General features: G+C 40.8%; 1 protein-coding gene across 1 annotated transcript in view; it reads right to left on the reverse strand.

Annotated features, from left to right (window-relative positions):
* The window catches only part of LOC124716667 (activating transcription factor 3), a 537090-nt gene extending 520432 nt beyond the window's left edge, over positions 1-16658 (reverse strand). The window contains exon 1 of the mRNA XM_047243205.1: positions 15937-16658. The gene's annotated coding sequence lies outside the window, so the exon portion shown is untranslated. The remainder of the gene's footprint in view (positions 1-15936) is intronic.
* Positions 16659-25961: the final 9303 nt, after the last annotated feature.

Consider the following 25961-nt stretch of genomic DNA (forward strand, 5'->3'; position numbering starts at 1 on the left):
AATTACGGACGGCGGATAAAATAATAAAAGTAGCTATTGTCAGCCAATGAAGAATAACCTGCCTGATCAGTGGAGTGTGGGATGGATGTGTCAAGCAAAATGCAAGAAAGACTTTATGCACAAAAACAGAATACTTGGAAGAAAAGGCACCGTAATTTCGTGAATAAAAGCAGTATATGCTCTCAGTGCTTGAAACGAGATTAAAATTCACTATCCGTCGTTCACTCTTTGCCGTTTACATTCTCATAGCAAAATTGTCTTACAGGTTTGGACTGTGGCTGATCTGGAATACTACTATAACTCCGAACAACCTCCTTCGGTTCGTGGATAAGTATCTTTTACAGGCTGCTTTCGTGACTGTATGTTTCACTGAGAAATAAACCAGTCACAGAAGTGTCACTTATCGATGTAGCAGAACTTCAGAAATACATAGTAATAAAGAAATCAAAATTTTGTGGGTGGTAATGTTGTTTGTCTATAATTATTTCTACGGCTTTATACAAAATCTATAGTTCATGGATCTGTCGGGAAAAATCTATTTTTTAAACTCTGGCATGTGTTTTACACATTCTAGCTTCTATATAAGTGATATTTCTGCACGGAAAAAGATTGTTCCGAAATTCATAGACGATAAAAAGTGCAAGAAATAACAGAAAACCATCCTCCGTACGATAACGTGATTCTGAAAATAAAAATTAAAACAGGCTGTTAATAAATAAGCTAGCGAGATGAACATAGGTCATTACATAGAAAAACATTCATCAACTGGACTACGAAGAGCAGGAACAACCGGTAAGTGCAGTTGGCACATAACACGAGTACTATGTTTCATGGGTGCGTGTTAGAGCACGTTTTAATTAGAATTTAAACACGCGACTTTCCATGTTATACGATAATTTAACGCGTCCTGAACCAGTTTTCTCCAGCCTAGGCCGTAATAAAGTAAAGATAATTGCGAAACTGAAATATTTCGATGCCACAGCCTATGAATTATAAATTTAGGAAAATGAGAGTTCTGAATGATTTTTTGGCTGACTGCAGTATGTAATCCAGTGATACAGAGAAGCCAGAAATTTGTTCATATCAGATAATCGGATCTAACGGTGTTCGCTCAAAAGCCTGGTTCGTAAATATGAAATGTACAAAACGGGTAATTGATTACGACATACCGCGTTACTTCACAATGCCCATGTCAGCACAAACCTTTTCCAAAAATGGGTTTCTCTCTTTTTTTTTTCGTTAAGGTCCAACGGAGAATTTATTGCCGCTGTTCTAGTTTTATTGAAAATTACTCCTGACGCTTATCGCTTCCGTACTAGACACTGAGTAAATTCTCCTCACGATCCGCTCCGCCGCTACAGCTACCGTGTAAATCACTTCACAAAGAAACTCTTCACTGTTACGGGCTGAAATGGACCCTGTCAATATCGTGTAGCAACTGATAACAAAGACGGCAACCAAACGAAGATACACACGTCATATTCGAATCCTCCCCGGAGGAAACATTTTATAGCTGCAGCACGGAAGGACAACAGACACACAAGCTGGCGATTGTCCTCCGCGCGGCTCGGGAATTCTCCTTCGCCGGATTGAATCTTCACCTCGGCGACGCTCATTCCCGGAAGGGGGAGCCCGAAGCCTTGGCGTGGCGTGACGTCACACGATTATGAATGTTCATAGACACATGACTGAATATGAGTTACATTCTGGCCACGATACAGTTTATGTCTATGTTCTGCACTACTGAAAGTTTTGTAATACGTGGCATTATTTTGTATTCTGTGGTGACAAACAAACAAACATGACACGTAAAAAAAAAATAAAAAATAATAAAGCGTGTTAGGTCAGAGGGTGAGCTCCCCTATGTAATAAAAAACAGAAAGAACGGGTCAACGCTAAACTTGAACTGGTGTCGTAGGATGTCCGCCCCGAACAAATGCAACGAACAGTATCGAAAAAAATTGGGTATAGAAAAGTGGCCAGCGTGGCAGAATGCCATGCGAGGGTCCCGGATTTTATTCTCGGCCGGGTGGGACATCTCCGTTCGGGGACTGGCTGTTGTGTTGTCCACATCACCAGTTCATGCCCACCGATACGCAAGTCGCCCAATGTGGCGTCAACGAAAAAGATTGCAGGCCTTAGCCACACATTTCGTTTGTACCACTACTGTGAAAATCGTACAGGTATTTAGTGAGGTCAGCGCGAACTGCTTGCTTCTCGGAGCTATGCTGCCAACTATAAACTCTGTGTGTTGAACATATCAACTGAAGACAGCGCTGATTTCGTTGTAGTTTTCCTCTACATTTTAGAGTACGTGGTGAAGAGAATTACCGTTATAAAGTAAGTGGTAACATAATGATTCATTTATGGGTGAATATACATGAAATAATCTCAGTTTTCGGACATTAATGTATTTGTATTCGTTGTGGTTCGTTTATAGCAAGGACAGTGGCGACTTTGCCTAAAATCTACCGTTGTTGGTGTTCGATACTGTACCGTCAGAGTTTGAGAAACTTGCTCGTATAGTGAGCTTTCAAAAAATTCGTTTGGCATTCTTAATGCAGTATTATGTTCAGAAGTGGTGAGGGGAATTTTATAATGTTTTATCATAATTTAGTAATTAAATATCTATTTTGAATTAAACAATGGCGATAGAAAGGCTTAAGGAAAGTGGGTCGCAAATGTACTGCATTTGGCTGTAACAGTCTATCTAAAATGGCGATCACGGATTAAATGAATGTGCACATATATCAAAAGTGCCTCAGGTACCAGTTAAGCCGCATGCTTAAAATATAAACGAAAATTCAAACTGAGATATTAAAATTTTTGGCCGGGGAAAAGCGTTTTCCTGCGAAGTTGAAAACGAACTGAAGAGCATGTTCTTACATTTGAACCGATGGTTTTCGCTTGAAGCATGTCCGCCGTAAAGAAACTTCGATATTGGAAAATGAAACGGACTGTTCCGTAGCACCACTGCAGAAGATGCCATGAGCAAGCAGAACGTGGACTGAAGGTATCCATCCAAGATACATCGTCGCCGAAACTAAATCTCCAAGGCCTGTCGAAGCAGCGGAGGGGGCAAAGAAAGAAGAAATCCAGAAAATCAGTTGCGCGGAAGTCACCAGAAAAACTAATTCGTAAAACAAAACAGAGAAATAAGGGTGGTACAATTTATGGAGTCAGTGGCACAATTTAGAAAACCCGATTTATAATTTGTACTATTTGTAGGTGTTTAGTAGAGTAATTGTAGCGTGTTTATTTTTCGTAAAATTTCCCGTCTTGAAGTCAGATACCAAGACAACATTCTACAGTTGAGGATGGCATTGCCTAAATAATTTAGGCTTTGAACATCTCCACCCATACGATGACCTGACCAATTAACAACCTCCAGGCTGCCAACCGATGAAGACCGTTGTAAGCGGCGGGCAGCTGGGAAATGTTCTTCTATACAGATTAGTGAAAAACAGTCCAGATCGCAATGGTAATGTTATTTACCATTGCCTACTCTTGGAACATCTGCAGAATAGTACCATCAGCTGAAGTTGACAACAGCCAGGAGACCTCAATCGCTGAAACTGCCCTAGCTACTTTTAAATAAAATAACCATTCCGATCTAGACTGTTTATTACTAATTTTGTATAGCTTACAAGATCGTTTTTCCCCTAAAGTTTCTCCAGAAATTTTGACCTAGTCTTCTAGTTCGAGGTTAGTTCTGTGTCGCTAGTTGGTGCTGTTGATAGCTACACTCAGTGTACATAAACGGACCTCTGCTTATAGCCAGCCACGGACGCCCCACGTTGTCAGTTCTTTTATTTAAAGTGCACTTGTGTCAACTAATCTGATTGCTATGACGACAGATCCCTTTGGCCACCTTCCACCTATTTATCATCATACTCACACTTTTCTAGAAATGAGTGGCTGCGATGTGATTAAACAGCAGTGACGAGTGCAACGGGGAAACACTGCGTGTCTTAAGCAAGCTCGGCTGTCTGGATGTCCCAGGTAACCCACACCGGATTCGGCGCGGCCCCACAGCCATGGGGGATGCGATGCGGACCTTTACAGAACATTACCGAAATACGACAGAGCGCAACATGCAGGCAACGTGTTAGCAACTGTGCAGTTGATCCGACATGACTGCGCCACAATGTATCGATACTGAGGAGACGAGGACTGCATTGATTCAGTCCTAGGCCGTTAAAGTGTCGGTTCTACCGGTATATTGGAGGATCGATTTGGAACAGCTCTCACGTTTATCTGGTCGGATACTGGCCCTGGGTTACATCGTAGCCAAACAGTACAAAAATGTATCCATCAAAACACATTTTGTTGATTGAAGCTTCTCATAACGAGATATTAAAAGGAGTGACTTGTATGTACTTTAAACAAATCTTTTATAGCCATGACCGCGTTCAAAGCTACTTTTTTTCGACAGGTAGTACTGTCATCTCCAGATCTTTAAAACCTTTTTTGGTTGTTCGTCATGTTCCACCGTGCGTTCGTTACTCGTTCCACGTTAACATTTTAGTGTAGAGTATATTGCACATTCCAGAACAGATTTGTCAAAAATAAAGTTACAAACAAGTTTGCCACATGTCAAATATACGCAGCGTGCATTTCAGCTGTCTATATTTTACTTGTGATAAACTTGTTTGAAATTTTATTTTTGTCAAACCTGTGTCGAATTTACAATACGCTCTCCATTTCCAGTAAAAAATAGTTTTGAAAGCTATCTTGGATATAAGAAAATTTCTTTAGAAACATTTGTTGAACTTTTAGAGTGACAATCAATATTAAAAAATATAACTCATGAAAATAACGAAATGAACTTGCTGCCATGATGAGAGATGGTGTCAGTGTTGAATAAGCGTTTGTCTATAAGTTTACCTTCTGTTTCTGCAATTAGAGGAGTATCGACAGGAGATTTTTTGCTGGTTATTTTTGGTGATATCCAAGAGAATTTCTCAACGGATCTGATTCCTTTTTCTGTTTCAGATTTTTTTAAAAATTCTATTCAGATAACATTATTGACGCAAAAATTGTCGACCTTTATTTCGTAAACCGGTGGATGTAATATAAAAAGAGGTACTTATGGAATGTGCTTACTTTTTAGATATGAAAAGACTCTTCAAAAACATGATGAGTGAATAACTGCCAAAATTTGAGATACGTTTTATGTTCTTCCTGCTAACTAAAGTTCTTGGGGCACAAAACGTTCTGAGACTCACTGAATCACTTATATAAGAGTGTCAACTTTAGAATCTTGTCCCCTCTTGGATAAATTCCTGTGGACGCCCATGTGTGGATCATTAGAAATTAGCAACATCTGGAACCTGGTAGCCGGCCGGCTCAGAGCCATTTGAACCATTTTGAAACCTGGTGCTATCGAAGAACGTTAAAAATTAAGTGAACAAATATAGTAAGGACTGAAGGAGCACTAAAAAGAGTTGGTGAGGAATGGAGTCTATGATTGACCCCAGCCAGAAGGGTCAAGCTATACGGACATCAACTGCAGTACACGTGGGTGGCGGACGTGGACTGCAAAGCTGCAGGTGCAGACACGTTACACAGAAAATATGATGTAGCACTTGCATAGAGTTTAACAGAGCTTTCGGAGACTTGCAGTCAAATAATGCAGGAAGGATAGAAAATATTTCTTCGGAATGTCTGAAATCGTTGGGACAAACGGCAACCGAGGCACTATTCGAGTCGGTGTGTAGAATCTATGAGTCTGGAGGCACACCATCAGACTTCCCGAATAATATTTTCCACACAGTCTCGAAGTTCGCGAGAGCAGTTAAGTGCGAGAATTAACGCACAATCAGTTTAACATCCCATGCATCAAAATTGTTGACAAGAACTGCACACAGGAGAACGGGAAAGAAAATTGAGGACGTTGTAGATGATGGCCAGTGCGGCTTACGGAAGCAAGGCTCAAGAAAAACCCAAACACTTTCACAGCAGTTGTCGACCTGGAAAATTCGTTCGAAAATTCAAAATAGTGCAAGACATTCGAAATTCTGAGAAAAATATATGCTACAGGGAAAGACGGGTAATGGGCTTATACAAGCTCTACAAGAACCAAGAGGGAATAATAAGTATGGGCGACCAAGAATGAAGTGCTTCCATTAAAAAGCGTTAAGAAACGGAATTACTCTTTCACTTTATACTTCAAAAAAGCAATGACGGAAATACACGAAAGTTCAAAAGTGGGATTAAATTTTAGGGTGAAAGGATATCAACGATATGATTCACTGATAACATTGCTATCCTCGATAAAGGGAAGAAGAATCACAGGGCGTGTTGAATGGAGTGAAGAGTTTAATGACTACAGAATGTGGATTGATAATCAAATAAAAAAAGAGGAAAGTAAAGAGGAGTAACAGAAATTATGTCAGCGATAAACCTGACATCAAAATAGGGGACCACGAAGTAGACAAAGTTAAAAGAATTCTGCTAATCTCGGGAGCAAAATATGACACATGATGGACAAAGCAAGGTGGACATAAAAACCAGATTGGCACTGGTAAAGAGCGCAAACTCTGCTAGTATCATAAATGGGCCTTAATCTCCGAAAGAAATTTCTGAGAATGAACCTTCGGAACACAGCTTTGCATGGTAGTGAATCATGGGCTGTGGGAAAACCGGAAGTAATCGAAGCGTATGAGTTGCGGTGGTACGGGAAGATGTTGAAAATTAGGTGGGGTAATAAGATAAAGAATGAGGATGTTCTCCGCGGAATCGGCTGGCATAGGTACAGCAAATAATGGAGGATCTTGGGTGCAAGAGCTCCTGTGAGATGAAGAAGTTGGCACAGGAGTGAAATTCATGGCGCGCCGCATCAAACCGATCAGAAGACTGAAAATCCAAAAAAATAAATTTAAAAAGAATTACGTAGAGACGGAGAGATTAGCACAAGATAGGAAAAGACGAAGGACGTCACCAAACACTTAAAAGAAAATATTTTTCCTACACGATGCTCCATTGCACTTCGCAAAACCCAGTATAGAGCAAGTAGTTTTAGACTGTTTCTCTATCGATCGCACACTTCTTTGCCTATTACCACTGGCGAGTCATAGAAACAATTCATGCCGTGAATTACTTATGAAGGTAATCTACAGCTATGGATTCCCTTCCGCCTACATCTTTGTGCAGAACGCAGCATGTGAGTTTCACAAGGGAGATAACAACGATTTCACTGACAAGCGTGTTCCACCTAGTTCAGAGACTTCTTCCAGAGCAAGACATGTATGTAAACGGTACTTTATTAATTCGGACAGTTTGCTGTGCCTGATTATACCGATTTTTTCTCCAGTTGACGCAGTAGCACAGATTTTTCTGTAGTAAGATATTTCTTGTGCGTCACTTTCCAAACTGCATCTAAGAGCGAGTCCCGAGCCATACTATTACCAGATGCATGCGATATAATTTTTATTACACATTGAACTACACGCCTAATAGCCATATTCCCGGCACTAAAATCCAGCTACAAGAAATTTTTCACCTCACTGAGATACATCTGATAAACAACATGTGAGGGAGAACAATTTATAATCTGACCGTACTTGTTTTTTAAAATCTGTTGTAATTACGATTCTGTAATGACGAGAGAAGCACTTATTACAACAAAGTGGATAATTTGGCATTACTCAAAAACCATTTAAAGGGCACTTAATCGCCTTAAGTTACTAAATACAAAACACATTTCCGTTCCTGAAAATTATGCAAAAAGTACGAAACGTTTATTGAGACTGAAGAAACCTTGCTATTTACTATGTTCTCATAGGTTAGTAAAAAGGTACTGATTTAACAAATGTAGGTGCTCCTTCAACGCATTGCATGTTATAACTGCAGCATCACAATAAGTCTATTCTCTGATGAAATTTGTCATAAATAATCCATCGTAATATGAGGAGAACAGTAACATCCACAAAAAAACTGACATTTATTAATTCGTTACTGTAGTTGCCAGTGACTTTGATCATTTACTCAGTCATTTCTTTCGCACAACTTTTTTTTCTTCCTTTGACAAATACTGAATTAAATACGGATTATTACACTAGTTTAACAACACGGTCCGCGCGCTCCCTCCGTCGGAGGTTCGAGTCCTTCCTCGGGCATGTGTGTGTGTGTGTGTGTGTGTGTTAGCGTTAAAGTTAGATTAAGTAGTGTGTAAGCCTAGAGACCGATGACCTCAACAGTTTGATCACATAAGAACTTACCGCAAATTAAAAACAAATAATTTTTTTATTTCACTTGCAACACAAATAGTGAGAAAGACTAACACGTTCATTTTTATTAAATATAAGTCACCGTTTTATTTGGTATTGCGTAAATGACAACGAAGCAGCCATAGACACTGCAGCCAGAAAACATTCGCATGGTGAAAATCGTCCGTGTAACTATCTAACTAATTTTGTGGTAGGGAGATGCCTTTCTCATATGTGGCAATGTCGGTGTCAGGGAATGTCAGTTCTTGTGTGTTGGTTTCCTAACGCCACATGGGAACGATCCAGGATTGCTAGTAATAAAATTGCTATATGCTTTTTCTGCAATGGTAATTCACTCTCCCTCGGTAACCTCGCAGACTGCTATTACAAAGCAGTACCGTTTTCTATGCGTCACTTACCCGAAGTAAAGCCCAGGGAAGGCCGCTTAAGGGAGTACAATGGCAGTGTTAACCATTCAGATTATGAAATGAAGTACTTCTGAGCAATGAGGGAATACCCACCAATTTTTATATGTTGCGGCGACGTCAAGATGCATCACCAAATGACCGTAATACACCGAAACCTGTTATGATTGTGTCATAAAAAATGATTGTGATAAAAGTAAACAATACTTCGTGATTAAGTGTTACGTGGTTGATGGGATACCTATGCGCCATTAACGTAATGCACTTCGTGAGCCTACCTCTCACATCTATCTAATGTTGCGAAATGATTTCGAAACCTGGAGAAAAAATCTATGGACGTTGGATTGAATATATATACAGTATAACCTCGTTAGCACGAACTCGGGTGGTTAACGCGAAAAAGATATTGGTCCCACCAGGAATACATTAGTTCTTATGGTATGTTTTATCGGTTAACACGAATTTCGGTTAAGGCGAATTACGAACTCTGTTTCAGTTCCTAGAGTAATTAAATTTCACTGTAACACAGACTTCCGACCTTAGATTATTCCAAAGCGTAATTTTTCCGAAATGAATGTAGGAAATGTATTTACAAAGCTAATTATACTTATTGTTGACTCGTTTTTAACGTATTGTGGGTCGGTAGCCGCGATTATCACCTGAGTCAGCTTATGCTGTACATTGTAAGACATTCAGTAATGTGTGCAGCAGCATTTAGGAACGTACTCAGTGCCGGATTTGACAGGTGTTCTGTTAGTAGTAGCCGTATCGAGTTGGAATATTGAATATAAACTACAGTTACTACCTGTACCATAGCACGCGAAAATGGCAAAGAGGAAACAGACAGCTCTAAATGTACAGTTAAAACTTAAGATTCTAGATGAAGTGGACCGTGGTACCAAGAAAACAGCAATTGCAGAGCAGTTTGGAATACCTAAATCTACTTTATCTACGATTATTAAGAATGGAGAAAAAAATTTTAATACTGCGGCATCAGGTTCTGGAAACAAATCTAAACGACTTCGTACCGTCAAGTATGAAGACATCGAGACATTACTGCTAGAATGGTTCAGTCATATGCGTGCATCTAACATACCTTTAACTGGCCCTGTGATTCAGTCAAAAGCAAATGATATTGCTAAAGATATGGGCACCGAAGACTTCCGATGTTCTGCTGGTTGGTCGTATCGGTTTCAAAAGAAACATTCAATTTCATCTGTACAGATTTGTGGTGAACCAAATAAAGTTGATGAAGAAAGTGCGAACAGCTGGTTGCATGAATTCAACCGAGTGAAGGAAAAGTATGCCTCGTGAGATGTGTTTAACATGGATGAAACTGGATTTTTCTACAATCTTTTTCCAAATCACACCCTGGGGATAAAAGATGATGTGTCACGGTGGAGCACGAAGCAAACAACGTGTGATTGTTGTACTGTGCTGTAATGCTGACGGCAGTGAGAGGTTTCGTCCCTGGGTTATCGGTAAATCCGAAACATAAATATGGACACTTTACCTTGCACCTACTCTTACCACAAGAAAGCTTGGATCGATGACACATCATTTCGCAAGTGGCTTCTTCGTTTCAACAGTCGAATGGTTGCTCAAAATAGACATGTTCTTCTTACATTGGACATATGTACTGCCCATAACGTTCATGATCTGAACCTGTCCAACATAAGGGTTCAGTTTCTTCCACCCACCGCCTCAAGCCGCCTTCAGCCTTTGGACCAAGGCATAATCTCACTCATAAAGAGAGCTTATCGAAAGCGACTTGTAAGAGCTGCAATTCGTGCTGCTGCAAACAATAGTGCAACTCCAAATTGGAATCTGCTTGACGCAAAAAAATCCATCGCAGCAGCCTGGAACTCAGTATCGCCACACCGTATAGGGAAGTGCTTTAACAGAGCTTGGAGACGTAGCAACACAGAAGATATCCACGAGTTAGAAGGTGCCACTTCACCTGATGAATGGACAGTTCCGCAGGGCGTTGCGAACCCTGGGATTAGTTTCGAAGAATTCATTAGTGTAGACGACGATGTTGCCGTATGTGCTTCTGTGGAATCGGATGTGCCAAAAGCTGAGAACGAGGTGCAAGAAAGGCCATCAGAAGAAAGTGAATAGGAAGAGAATACAGGTACCATTCCACCTACCCGCCAGGAGATGTTTACAGCCTTGGACTGTTTATAACGGGACGCTTCAACATCCGACGTCACTGCTGGGTTTACGGACGCTATCATTACAATTGGTTGTGAAATTACAAAATATTATCGTTCCCATTAACGTCAGCGAACCATGACTGAATTTTTTCCAAGCAAGTAACGTAAATAATTTGTGAGTACTTGCAATTACCATCTCCTCCATTCGATGAATGTCTGAAGTAACTAATTCTGTTTTCTCATACATCATAGGCACTGTTTTTAAACAGTACTATACACTCAGTAATTCTGCCGGTTTGTACATAATTTGTGTGTTAGGCGGACGTATATGCCCCAAAAACTTCATAGAATGTAGAAAACATTTCTGTGTGATATCTCAAAGCCATTGTCAAATGTAGAAGACTTGTGTGGGATATTCCATGTCCTTCATTGCCAGAAGAATAAATGCCTTTTGTTACTGATTTGTTAAACTTTTTCCATAATTGCCATCCTAATAAAGTCATTCTAAAATTAAAAATTTGACTCTGAAAATCCTATGTTCACATGAAACCATGGGCCACTTCCTCAATTTTCAAAATCATTCAGCTTAAAAAAGTTTTGGTAGTGAAAGAGTATAATAAGTTAAAACAAATAACTGATATGTTTCCTCTCCTAACTGAAGCCCCCCGTCCCCCCCCCCCCCCCCCCAAAATAATTTCCTGCATTTTGTAGACGTCTCTTCTAAATCTAGTATTTGGTTTGTGTGTAAACCGAAGGTAATGTATCAGTTTTTAATTTGTTTCTGTCCTGTCTAAAATCCACTGCGATGCCATTTACCAGAAAATTTCCATCAATTTCTTTAGGCCAGTTGTTCACGAGATTCGTTGACAGCGAATGTTACTTTGTACCTACATGTATGATTGACGTTGATGCCAACATCAGACTATATTTTATACTCTGAAGATGGCCGTAGCTGACACCAGTATGAAGTGTACAAGTTTGTGTTATCAACACGGACCTGTAAAATAAATGCCAAAATATGATCATAGACTAATTCTCAGACTTTATGTCTTAAATTGATGACTACTGTTCTAATTGTAACTGTTCATTCTCGTATTGTGGTCGTAAAATTTTAGTCGCCTATTGCTGAAAGTGTTCGATATTTTTTTCTTCACATTGATGATGAAGTTCCCGGTTTTCCTTTTAATATACAGTCAATCTGTCTTGTGTGCACAACCGTTCATATATATATATATATATATATATATATATATATATATATATATATATATATATATTGCAAGATTTGTTGCAGTGCAATAATGTTTTCGTTTCACATCCTCCGTTCTTGACTGTTTTGTTATATCTGTTCGAAGTGATATTATTGTGCATAAGGGCAGTCGTTATAGAGAGGCGAAGAGATTTGCCCGGCGTAGATTAGCTTCAATTGTTTCATGATTTCAGACTTCAGACTAAAGTGTACCACAACAAAATATCAGCATTATTGTTATTATAATTGTTACTCTTCTGTTTCGCATTTAATGTTGCGACATGTTCTGCGATCGTATAATAAGGTACAGAATAAGATAATATAAGACTTCAAAATCGGTGCCTACTAAGAATATTTAGTAAATGGGAAACATCAATTTAGCGTCACAGGTGTGTCGGTTGGAAACTGCGCTGTTAGCAAAAACTACCACGTTTCTGCAGTTTGAAGGCAGATTCAATAAATTCAAAAATTTGAAGGAAAGTTATTATGCAAACTGCATAGATGGTCTCGATCATGAGCAGTAACGGGAACTCGATAGCGGTTTTTTTTTTTCAGGATTCTTACAGATGTTTCTTGAATAAATACGGAATAATTTGCAATTTCATATGATGTGAACGTAAGACACAATGCCCAAAGCAAAAGGTTGCAATATTTCGGAAGACACTGACGTAAGTAACCGAAAATCCTTTCGTTAAGGCCACATTGCGCACGCCGAAAGGAGAAAATCTCAAATTCTTGGGTGCGGTTTCCGCAAGGTCGATTCAATTAGGTGCGGCATCCAGAGCATTCTCGCACGTCCTGTTCGTTACTACTGAATGCAGAAGTACGCCTCTGTTCTGTTTAAACGGTTGTTTGCATTACAAACGAACAAAAAATATGTAGAAAATGTTGAGTGCTTAGAGCGAACTGTAATGGCGCATCTACGCAGTTGCGTAGCAGGTGGGGGATATTTTCTGTTGACCCTTTGTAATAGAGGTCGTAGCTCGCACACTTGCAGCAGTATTCTCAGTTCCACCGACGTACCATGAACTCACTATGAATACGCAATCAGCTGGGATAGTTACCGATTTACAGAGTACGACGTTGCACGGAAAACGCGATTCAACCAATCCAACAAGTCAAAATACGACACCAAGGTGCTCCTTCGCAGAACATAAAAACAAACAGTACAATAAAAACTTAAGGGGTAGGCACAAGTACGGAACGGAAAATTTGGATTAAAAATGCATTAAGTTTGTCTTAGCGACACCTGAAACTACACAGCCGTAGACTTATGTAGCAATGCTTTACTTTTTATTTCTACTATTATTTGACAACCCCTTTACTCACACTTTCATTACAATCATTGAATGCCCTGCCAAGAAATAAAAGCTTAATTGAAGAAATAAAAGAAAAGTATTTGATTAAAATCCACGGTGAAAGACGACTCTACCATCAATACAGGATCTCTTTGGAACGAACAGTTTAATGACTACTGAATATGGACTGAGAGTAAACCAATTAAAGACAGAATTAATGAGGAGGAGAAGTAAAATATAAACTTAACATCAAAATAGGGGAGCAAGTAATAAATGTAGTACAGGAATATTGCTGGATTAGAAGCGAAATAACACAAGACGGACAGAGCAAAGAAAGTATAACAAGCAAACTAGTAAAGGCAAAGGAAGCACACCTTGTCAAAGAAGTCTAGTACTATTGCTTTTAAAGAAAGCGTCTAAGTAATGCTACATCTGTACTTCACGAAATTTCACTACTACGCTGTGACCAGATGAAAAGCACTCCGAGTAATAATACAATACTGTTCAATAAGAAAATATCCTGTACAATCGGAAAGGCGCTGTTGAACAAAGTAGGCAACCAGGAACGGCGATAATGTTGTATCCTGTTTTGTGTCCATACGTGGTCATTCCTGCACCATCTGACGTTTACAGATAGAGAAATGCTTAATGTTTTCACTGATGTAGGTGACATTTCTTAGACGGTGATAAGCTGACGCAAATGTACCGAAAAAAAAACCGGTGACTGTGGTTCTTAAAAGTGGAGTTTCAACTTCTAAACGTGTCAGACATCCAACAGGCAATAAGGAGGTAGCGAGTTGGGACGGCATGTCGCTAGTAAATGGTTCAGCCTTCGTATCGTGTACGGGAAATCAGGTGTAAGCGCTAGGAGGCAATCTGGCGGCATGAGTGCATATCGATCAGGCCGTGTTGACAAACATTCAGCGCCTTCTGAAGCCATATCGTACCATAACCCTAGAGTACCAAAAATTTACGATCGTTGCTGGTACCAACTCGTGGTATCCGCCAATGTGGTATCCGCCAATGTGGTATTGTCAATATGTGGTGTAAAACAGGACTTTTTTTTTTACTTATTTTGTATGTGACATACCACTGGAGACCTTATCATCGTAATTTACTAGTGTTTAAACTACAAAATATGACTTTCTTTGAATAAAACAAGGTGTAGTAAAAATTACGATGATTTAGTAACAATGTAAAATTTTCCTTCGTTTAGTGTTCGAGGGTTAATATGCCCAGAATTGGACTTACTGACTTGATACGCCACGTGCTACAAATGTAACATCGTCTAACGTACACATGTAGCATTATTTTTGAAATGTCAAAGGTGAATTTTCTTACAAAAGATAATAATGAAATTCTCGTTTTAGAAATTAGGAAATGCTGAAGTAGAATGCATAATAGATTTGACTCAGATAATTTTGACAAAAAGTAGCCCTCAAAAAGATCAAAACATAATTTTATTAAAAAAAACATCACTGGTCATGTAAAATATATTATGTGTACAGTAAAATTTGGAGAGAAAAATTATCCAGCTCGGAATGTATCCGTATATTGTCAAAATATTGACAACCTATTTAGGTTTACAATGTTCTTGAAATGTACACGATGACATTGTAGTAAAAAATGAAAATCATGCCGTTCTGGCTGCATGACAATTGGCTGCGTGTTAACATACACTACGTTAGTTTACATCCGCACTTGGGTGATTGAAAATTGCGAGGCGTATTTACGATAGACGAGTTTCACTGTTGGTACTCAAGGCGCATCACTGTTCTGAAAGAAAAAAATTTGACATTACACTTGCAAACATCTGTTGGTCGTTATTTTTTTACATCCGTCTGATAAGCCGGTTCGTATGCCCGGTGAATTTGCAAGAAAGTTTGAATTTGAGTAAAATATTGTGATGGTGTACGTTGCTCAAATACGGACCAGTTATCAACGTAGGGGACTGACGACAGCGCCAATGCAATTACTGTAATGTCAAAGAAATATTAACCACAAATCCAAACTATTAGACAAATTAACAAGTCGTACATGCTCCTAATCCAACTTTTACGGACGTACGGTTTTTTTTATTTAATCACATACAAATGTTTATAGCTGTAATATATTCAGATCACTGACGATGATATTACAAATGAAATACGTCTGAAAAATATGCATCGCAACTTTCTGACGAGGACGTCACAATATCGTGACATATACCAAATTAAAATTAGAAATCCAAAACCAAAAATTATCAATTAGAAAGCTTCGTTTGCTTGTGACACAGTGGCCGTTGTAATTAAAATTGAGAGGTTTAAAATACTGCTCGTCACTATTTTAATCAAATAATACGCTACCTACGGCAGTTTATCTGTGCTTTAATTATATTTTACTCGATCGGATTATTAACAAGGGGAACTTTCGCTATAAATTTATCTGAATGTAGTTTTAATCACACCAATAATAACAGCAACAACAAAAAAATCAAGGGAGTTGGACAGGAAAATGAGAGAAGTAGATGTATAATGAGAGAGTGAAATACAGAAAGAGTGTCTGACAAAGAGCGAGAGAACGGAAGAAAGAGAGACGAAAAACACTGTGTGTACTCACCTTTTATTTGTACGCAGCTGAGCACGAAACAGCGGTCGTCGCTATAGTCCGATTGTTGGCGCGATTGTCGAATTAGCCGGATAGGACCGTGGTCGGACTGGAACCGCAAGAAGTCCACACAACCAACTCAGTCCAGGCCGTCAGGAATGCAGAGGAGGAACGCGGTAAGGCTAGGGTAAGGTGTCCCAGTGTCTCTCTCCGACCACCTGTTGTCTTCGCGTAGGCGCTGGCAGCAAGCGGTCGGTAATGGACAGCTAGCGACGGCAACAACGGGCGACGCCTCGGGACGTCAGGCGTCGCGCACGCTTAGGCACTGTGTCGGAAGGGTAGGGGGCTAGAGAGTGGGGGAGGGGTAACTGGGGTGGGAGAGGTAGCGGAAGTGCGTGCTACGGAGGGAGGCGGGCTGTTGTGGCACAACTGGGCGACCTCCCGAAAATGGCGGCGGTAGGCTAGGGTCGCCTGTCGATGCGTCGGCGTCGGTTGCTGAAGCAGCACTGGCAGCAACAATGGAACCCGGCGGCGCAGGGGCAGGCAGGCATCATTCCAGGCGCGGAGCAAGGGGGTGTTTGGCACCGCGGGTGCGCTGCGGTGCGGGAACGGTGCGAAAACACGCTCACTCGTAAACAAACGCGGCCGACGGTAAACACACAGCAGCCTCGGCGCGACGCGCGATCCTCGCTTGTTTTTCCTCTCTGTCGGAGCGACGTGTACGGAGCGGCGGACTGGCGCGAACGGGGCACGCGCGCGCCCGAACCGGGTCTTATATACCGGCTAAAAATAGCCGCATAACGTCACTCCGAGCGCGCCCATTGGCCGCCCGGCGTGCAATGATGTAATCCGGAGACGTCGTGGTGGGGGTGGAGCGCGCTTGGAGGCCGTGGCGGCGTCGGCGGGCGGCTGTGTGTAGCCTGCAGGACTGTATCCGTGTCTAGGAAGGGCGGGGGGGGGGGGGGGAGGGAGGGATGAGGAGACAACACACTAACGCCCGGAGACTTGGCGCGCGAAGAACTGCTCTGTTGTGCTGCTGCGCTGCGGCTGTATTCGCACCAGCGCCTCTGTCTACGTGTGTGTGTGTGTGTGTGTGTGTGTGTGTGTGAGCGCTCACGGCCGCACGCCTTTCATGAGCAAGCATACGTCAGGCTTGACTCCTCAACAAACCACAGGATGCGGAAGCTCCGTTTTACAAGGGAATTTTACGCACTAAGGCGCTTCGACTTTCTTCATAACATGCAAAGTGTGATTAAAAAGTAAGGAATTTCTTTTGTAATTTCGCCTGGATTTCCAACTTTCTGGTACACGTATACCTGACGGACGTTTGCGTTTCCAGCTGTTTTGAACGTTTATTTTTATTGTTGGCAGTCGAAAAGATTACAGGTGTTTTCGAGTGCTTGGAGAGTTTTTACTTTCGAAACAGCTCGGTCAAAGAATTTGCATTAAATTTTGCTCGAAAAATAGAAGAAAGTGCTGCACCGTACTCCAAATGTTGACTGGAGTTTTGGTGAATCTACTATGGGTAAGACAAGAATTAATGAGTGGTTCCAAAGAGGGTCGAGATATTTTTATTGTCAGCAGTCGAAAAGATTACAGGTGTTTTCGAGTGCTTGGAGAGTTTTTACTTTCGAAACAGCTCGGTCAAAGAATTTGCATTACATTTTGCTCGAAAAATAGAAGAAAGTGCTGCACCGTACTCCAAATGTTGGCTGGAGTTTTGGTGAATCTACTATGGGTAAGACAAGAATTCATGAGTGGTTCCAAAGAGGGTCGAGAAGACGTTGAAGACGACGACCGCCCAGGGCACCTTAGCACATCAGTTACTGACGAACGTGTGGCAGAACTAAAGAAAAATGATTCTGCAAAATCGCCGAATCACCATCAATGAGTTGAAATTTGAGAGAGCCTTGGACGACCTGAGTTCAAATGTGGTAGAACGGATACGTAACATTCCATCGGAATTTCTAAAGTCATTGGGGAGAAGTTGCGACCAAAGAACAATTCAGATACTTCTGTAGAATCTATCAGACGGGCGACGCAAAATCCGACTTTCTGGACAATATCATCCACACAATTCCGTACGTAGCTGGGGCGGGTAAGAGCGAAAACCATTGCACAGTCAGCTTAACAGCACATGCGACCAAGTTGCTGACAAGAATAATATACAGAAGAATGGAAAAGAAAATTGGGGACCATCAGTTTGGCTTTAGGAAAGGTAAAGGCACCACAGAGGCAGTTCTCACGTTGCGTTTGATAGTGGAAGCAAGGCTGGAAAAGAAAAAACATGTTCATAGCATTCGTCTACCGAGAAAAAGCGTTCGACAATGTAATGTGAGCAAATTGTTCGATATTCTGAAAAAGACGGAAGTAAGCTATAGGAAAGGCGGGTAATGTACGATATGTACAAAAGTCAAGAGGGAACGATAAAACTGTAAGATCAAAAACGAAGTGCTTGAGTAGAGAAGGGCGAAAGACAGGAATGTAGTCTTTTGTTCCTACTGTTCAATCTGTACATCGAAGAAGAAATGATGGTAATAAAAAGAAGGTTCAGAGGTGGCATTAACAATCAGGGTGAATGAATATCAATGACAAGATTCGCTGATTACATTGCCATCCTCATTGAATGCGAAGAAGAATTACAGGATCAGTGGGAGGGGATGAAGAATGAGTCAAGAATACGGATTGAGAGTAATCCGGAAAAAGACAAAAGTAATGAGACGTAGCACAAATGAGAACAGCGAGAAACTTAACATCAAACTTGGAGATCACTTAGTAGACGAAGTTAAGAGGGATGTAATCGATTTTGGTCCAAAAAATCGATTTTTCAAAAATATTATTTACTTGATCTATACAGTTTAATCTATGTTGTGTGTGAATTTTATCGTGATAGCAGCTTTAGAGATGACTTTAAATTGTTAAGCTGATTAACTCTGCCCTGGCGGTCACTCCCGCCTTTTCCGACATGTGGGAAACTGCTTGCTTCTGCGGAATTTTTGTGTGTGAAGACTATTTTCTTTCGATATCTCTGGCTGACATCTATATCTCTAGCTGACATCTATATCTTTGCCTGAAAACTTTCTTGCATGTGGTTTATTAACATATTAGTAGTTGGAAAGTTGAATTCGCAAACCTATACGTGGAAGTCAAGATTTATGCATAATGGGTGGTGGAAAAACTGTGTTTAGGAAACGGAGGTTTCATGGAAATCGGTTTACCAACAAAAAATAGGAAGCAGCTCGAAATGAAGAACATAAGCTCTTAGCTTCAGCATCAAACTTGGGAGACGAGAATTGTACAGGAGCTTGAATGATGTTGATATGGATTCCACTGGATTCAGACTTAGAGCTTCTCTGCCAGGCTATAAAGTTTTCATGTTCATGTGTTAGCTGTAAAAATACGGAATGCATGATTGTTGTTGAAGAAAGAAGAGTGGGGATAGCTTGTGATTTTATATTAATTTGTAATTCGTGTGGCTATGAATTTTCATTTTCCTCCTCTAAAATAATTGACACTGGTACCTATGAAATCAATTTTAGATTAGCATATTCTCTGAGATGCCTTGGACAGGGCAGGGAAAGAGGCAATTTATTGTGTGGTTTTCTGAACATGCCTCCATCTTGTGCAAGGTTTGAAAAAATAAAGAAAGAAATGTCTGATGCTGTATGCAATACTTCCAAAGTTTGCATGAGGAAAGCAGTGGAGGAACTGGTGGAAATAAACCAAAAAGAAATAGATCCTGCGGTAGATATTCATGGCAGTGAATCTCCTACAAATGTTGCTGACCTGTGTGTGTCTGTGGATGGGACGTGAATGAAAAGGGGTCACATATCTCTGTATAGACGTATTGGTATTGACTCAGGTAAAGTTTTAGATGTAGAATACTGCCACCAGCGTGCAACGAAGAAAATGTCCAACAATGAAGACAGCGAGGAACTGTGGCAAGAAAAACATGCAGTGGCCTACTCTAAAAATTATGGTGGCTCAAGTGGGGGCATAGAGGCTGCTACCGCTGTGATCTGAGGCTCAGTATGGTGTTATATATACTAAACACCTTGGGCACTCCTCTTCGTTCAAAGCTGTGACAGATAAAAATCCGTACAATAAAACAATTGGAAATTTGGAACGCGTTGTCCACATCCAAAAGAGGCTTGGTGGTATGCTTCGTCGCTTGCTGAAAGAGAAGAAAGGTGAAGTACTTGAGGATGGAAAACCACTAGGAGGAAAAGGTAGGCTACTCTGAAAGAAATTGATTCTCTTCAGTTGTTTCATGGGAGAGCCATCAGGAAAAACACACATAATTTAGAGGCAACGAGGCGTGCTGTGTGGGCAATTTTTTTTCCACATACTATCCACTGACCATACACAAATGCACAATATGTGTACGAAATACGATTGGTGTAAGTTTAGAAACAGAAGTGAGACGTATTCACATAAACACTCATTACCAGAATCTGTTATGAATGCAATGAAACCCACATTCAGGTTTCTTGCAAATCCTGATTCATTGAGGAAGTGGTTTCACGGAAAGACACAAAATGAAAATGAAAGCCTCAGTAATTTAATTTGGATTAGATGCTCAAAAAGGACATGCTGTGGACTTTAAGTACTCAAAATAGGCCTCTATGATGCAATAATGGAAATAATGACAGAAGTGCTGAAGAGAGTTGGTATATATCTTGGTCCGTTTAGACGAAAAGCAGGACCAAGAAAGCTAACAGGTCAGTGTCTTACCTGCAAATACAGACCAGGCAGATTCGAAGAGGAGAGAAGAGAAGCCTGGAGGATGAGGAGTACCAGTATGGAGCATTCTAAAACTGAGGTAAGCTTCTTACATGAAGAAGTATGAGAAGAAAATCATTCAACTTCATTTTCTCTGTTTTATATTTTTTACGTTCTTAAAAGCCTTTTCTCAAAAGGTATATGCACTAATGCTACGAAATTTTCAGGAACTGTTCGCAACGTGTTGCTGTCTCCCTGGAACTAAAAACTACACCATCCTGCAATTACATTCTGATTTTTAGATGATTGTATGTAGAAAAAGTGTTAATATGGATGTACAAAATGATAAACTCTGTTAATGATACAATTTCTATCATAAATTAATAACTGTAGTTCAGTGGTCTTATAACCTTCTCCCCCCCCCCCCCCCCCCCCAAGAACCATACACCTTGCCGTTGGTGGGGAGGCTTGCGTGCCTCAGCGATGCAGATGGCCGTACCGTAGGTGCAACCACAACGGAGGGGTATCTGTTGAGAGGCCAGACAAACACGTGGTTCCTGAAGAGGGGCAGCAGCCTTTTCAGTAGTTGCAGGGGCAACAGTCTAGATGATTGACTGATCTGGCCTTGTAACAATAACCAAAACGGCCTTGCTGTGCTGGTACTGCGAACGGCTGAAAGCAAGGGGAAACTACAGCCGTAATTTTTCCCGAGGGCATGCAGCTTTACTGTATGGTTAAAGGATGATGGCGTCCTCTTGGGTAAAATATTCCGGAGGTAAAATAGTCCCCCATTCGGATCTCCGGGCGGGGACTACTGAAGAGGACGTCGTTATCAGGAGAAAGAAAACTGGCATTCTACGGATCGGAGCGTGGAATGTCAGATCCCTTAATCGAGCAGGTAGGTTAGAAAATTTAAAAAGGGAAATGGATGGGTTAAAGTTAGATATAGTGGGAATTAGTGAAGTTCGGTGGCAGGAGGAACAAGACTTTTGGTCAGGTGAATACAGGGTTATAAATACAAAATCAAATAGCGGTAATACTGGAGTAGGTTTAATAACGAATAAGAAAATAGCAGTACGGGTCAGCTACTACAAACAGCATAGCGAACGCATTGTAGTGGCCAAGATAGACACGAAGCCCACGCCTACTACAGTAGTACAAGTTTATATGCCAACTAGCTCTGCAGATGACAAAGAAATGTATAATGAAATAAAAGAAATTATTCAGATAGTGAAGGGAGACGAAAATTTAATAGTCATGGGTGACTGGAATTCGGTAGTAGGAAAAGGGAGAGAAGGAAACATAGTAGGTGAATATGGATTGGGGGACAGAAATGAAAGAGGAAGCCGCCTGGTCGAATTTTGCACAGAGCACAACATAATCATAACTAACACTTGGTTTAAGAATCATGAAAGAAGGTTGTATACATGGAAGAACCCTGGCGATACTAAAAGGTATCAGATAGATTATATAATGGTAAGACAGAGATTTAGGAACCAGGTTTTAAATTGTAAGACATTTCCAGGGGCAGATGTGGACTCTGACCACAATCTATTGGTTATGACCTGTAGATTAAAACTGAAGAAACTGCAAAAAGGTGGGAATTTAAGGAGATGGGACCTGGATAAACTAAAAGAACCAGAGGTTGTACAGTGATTCAAGGAGAGCATAAGGGAGCAATTGACAGGAATGGGGGAAATAAATACAGTAGAAGAAGAATGGGTAGCTTTGAGGGATGAAGTAGTGAAGGCAGCAGAGGATCAAGTAGGTAAAAAGACGAGGGCTAGTAGAAATCCTTGGGTAACAGAAGAAATATTGAATTTAATTGATGAAAGGAGAAAATATAAAAATGCAGTAAGTGAAACAGGCAAAAAGGAATACAAACGTCTCAAAAATGAGATCGACAGGAAGTGCAAAATGGCTAAGCAGGGATGGCTAGAGGACAAATGTAAGGATGTAGAGGCTTATATCACTAGGGGTAAGATAGATACTGCCTACAGGAAAATTAAAGAGACCTTTGGAGAAAAGAGAACCACTTGTATGAATATCAAGACCTCAGATGGAAACCCAGTTCTCAGCAAAGAAGGGAAAGCAGAAAGGTGGAGGAAGTATATAGAGGGTCTATACAAGGGCAATGTGCTTGAGGACAATATTATGGAAATCGAAGAGGATGTAGATGAAGATGAAATGGGAGATACGATACTGCGTGAAGAGTTTGACAGAGCAATGAAAGACCTGAGTCGAAACAAGGCCCCCGGAGTAGACAACATTCCATTAGAACTACTGACGGCCTTGGGAGGGCCAGTCCTGACAAAACTCTACCATCTGGTGAGCAAGATGTATGAAACAGGCGAAATACCCTCAAACTTCAAGAAGACAGATTTGAAAATTACCGAACAATCAGGTTAATAAGTCACGGATGCAAAATACTAACGCGTATTCTCTACACACGAATGGAAAAACTGGTAGAAACTGACCTCTGGGTAGATCAGCTTGGATTCCGTAGAAATATTGGAACACGTGAGGCAATGCTGACCCTACGACTTATCTTAGAAGCTAGATTAAGGAAAGGCAAACCTACATTTCTAGCATTTGTAGACTTAGAGAAAGCTTTTGACAATGTTGACTGGAATACTCTCTTTCAAATTCTGAAGGTGGCAGGGGTAAAATACAGAGAGCGAAAGGTTATTTACAACTTGTACAGAAACCAGATGGCAGTTATAAGAGTCGAGGGGCACGAAAGGGAAGCAGTGGTTGGGAAGGGAGTGAGACAGGGCTGTAGCCTCTCCCCGATGTTATTCAATCTGTATATTGAGCAAGCAGTGAAGGAAACAAAAGAAAAATTCGGAGTAGGTATTAAAATCCATGGAGAAGAAATAAAAACTTTTGAGGTTCGCCGATGACATTGTAATTTTGTCGGAGACACCAAAGGACTTGGAAGAGCAGTTGAACGGAATGAACAGTGTCATGAAAGGTGGGCATAAGATGAACACCAACAAAAGCAAAACGAGGATAATGGAATGTAGTCAAATTAAGTCGGGTGATGCTGAGGGAATTAGATTAGGAAATGAGACACTTAAAGTAGTAAAGGAGTTTTACTATTTGGGGAGCAAAATAACTGATGATTGTCGAAGTAGAGAGGATATCAAATGTAGATTGGCAATGGCAAGGAAAGCGTTTCTGAAGAAAAATTTGTTAACATCGAGTATTGATTTAAGTGTCAGGAAGTCGTTTCTGAAAGTATTTCTATGGAGCGTAGCCATGTATGGAAGTGAAACATGGACGATAACTAGTTTGGACAAGAAGAGAATAGAAGCTTTCGAAATGTGGTGCTACAGAAGAATGCTGAAGATTAGATGGGTAGATCATATAACTAATGAGGAGGTACCGAATAGGATTGGGTAGAAGAGAAGTTTTTGGCACAACTTGACTAGAAGAAGGGATCGGTTGGTAGGACGTGTTCTGAGGCATCAAGGGATCACCAATTTAGCATTGGAGGGCAGCGTGGACGGTAAAAATCGTAGAGGGAGACCAAGAGATGAATACACTAAACAGATTCAGAAGGATGTAGGTTGCAGTAGGTACTGGGAGATGAAGAAGCTTCCACAGGAAAGAGTAGAATGGAGAGCTGCATCAAACCAGTCTCCCCATGAACCATGGACCTTGCCGTTGGTGGGGAGGCTTGCGTGCCTCAGCGATACAGATAGCCGTACCGTAGGTGCAACCACAACGGAGGGGTATCTGTTGAGAGGCCAGACAAACGTGTGGTTCCTGAAGAGGGTTAGCAGCCTTTTCAGTAGTTGCAAGGGCAACAGTCTGGACGATTGACTGATCTGGCCTTGTAACAATAACCAAAACGGCCTTGCTGTGCTGGTACTGCGAACGGCTGAAAGCAAGGGGAAACTACAGCCGTAATTTTTCCCGAGGGCATGCAGCTTTACTGTATGATTACATGATGATGGCGTCCTCTTGGGTAAAATATTCCGGAGGTAAAATAGTCCCCCATTCGGATCTCCGGGCGGGGACTACTCAAGAGGATGTCGTTATCAGGAGAAAGAAAACTGGCGTTCTACGGATCGGAGCGTGGAATGTCAGATCCCTTAATCGGGCAGGTAGGTTAGAAAATTGAAAAAGGGAAATGGATAGGTTGAAGTTAGACTAGTGGGAATTAGTGAAGTTCGGTGGCAGGAGGAACAAGACTTCTGGTCAGGTGACTACAGGGTTATAAACACAAAATCAAATAGGGGTAATGCAGGAGTAGGTTTAATAATGAATAGGAAAATAGGAATGCGGGTAAGCTACTACAAACAGCATAGTGAACGCATTATTGTGGCCAAGATAGATACGAAGCCCACGCCTACTACAGTAGTACAAGTTTATATGCCAACTAGCTCTGCAGATGACGAAGAAATTGAAGAAATTTATGATGAAATAAAAGAAATTATTCAGATTGTGAAGGGAGACGAAAACTTAATAGTCATGGGTGACTGAAATTCGAGTGTAGGAAAAGGGAGAGAAGGAAACATAGTAGGTGAATATGGATTGGGGGACAGAAATGAAAGAGGAAGCCGCCTGGTCGAATTTTGCACAGAGCACAACATAATCATAACTAACACTTGGTTTAAGAATCATGAAAGAAGGTTGTATACATGGAAGAACCCTGGCGATACTAAAAGGTATCAGATAGATTATATAATGGTAAGACAGAGATTTAGGAACCAGGTTTTAAATTGTAAGACATTTCCAGGGGCAGATGTGGACTCTGACCACAATCTATTGGTTATGACCTGTAGATTAAAACTGAAGAAACTGCAAAAAGGTGGGAATTTAAGGAGATGGGACCTGGATAAACTAAAAGAACCAGAGGTTGTACAGTGATTCAAGGAGAGCATAAGGGAGCAATTGACAGGAATGGGGGAAATAAATACAGTAGAAGAAGAATGGGTAGCTTTGAGGGATGAAGTAGTGAAGGCAGCAGAGGATCAAGTAGGTAAAAAGACGAGGGCTAGTAGAAATCCTTGGGTAACAGAAGAAATATTGAATTTAATTGATGAAAGGAGAAAATATAAAAATGCAGTAAGTGAAACAGGCAAAAAGGAATACAAACGTCTCAAAAATGAGATCGACAGGAAGTGCAAAATGGCTAAGCAGGGATGGCTAGAGGACAAATGTAAGGATGTAGAGGCTTATATCACTAGGGGTAAGATAGATACTGCCTACAGGAAAATTAAAGAGACCTTTGGAGAAAAGAGAACCACTTGTATGAATATCAAGACCTCAGATGGAAACCCAGTTCTAAGCAAAGAAGGGAAAGC

This window comes from Schistocerca piceifrons, chromosome 9 (genome assembly GCF_021461385.2).
Source record: "Schistocerca piceifrons isolate TAMUIC-IGC-003096 chromosome 9, iqSchPice1.1, whole genome shotgun sequence".
Lineage (NCBI taxonomy): Eukaryota > Metazoa > Arthropoda > Insecta > Orthoptera > Acrididae > Schistocerca > Schistocerca piceifrons.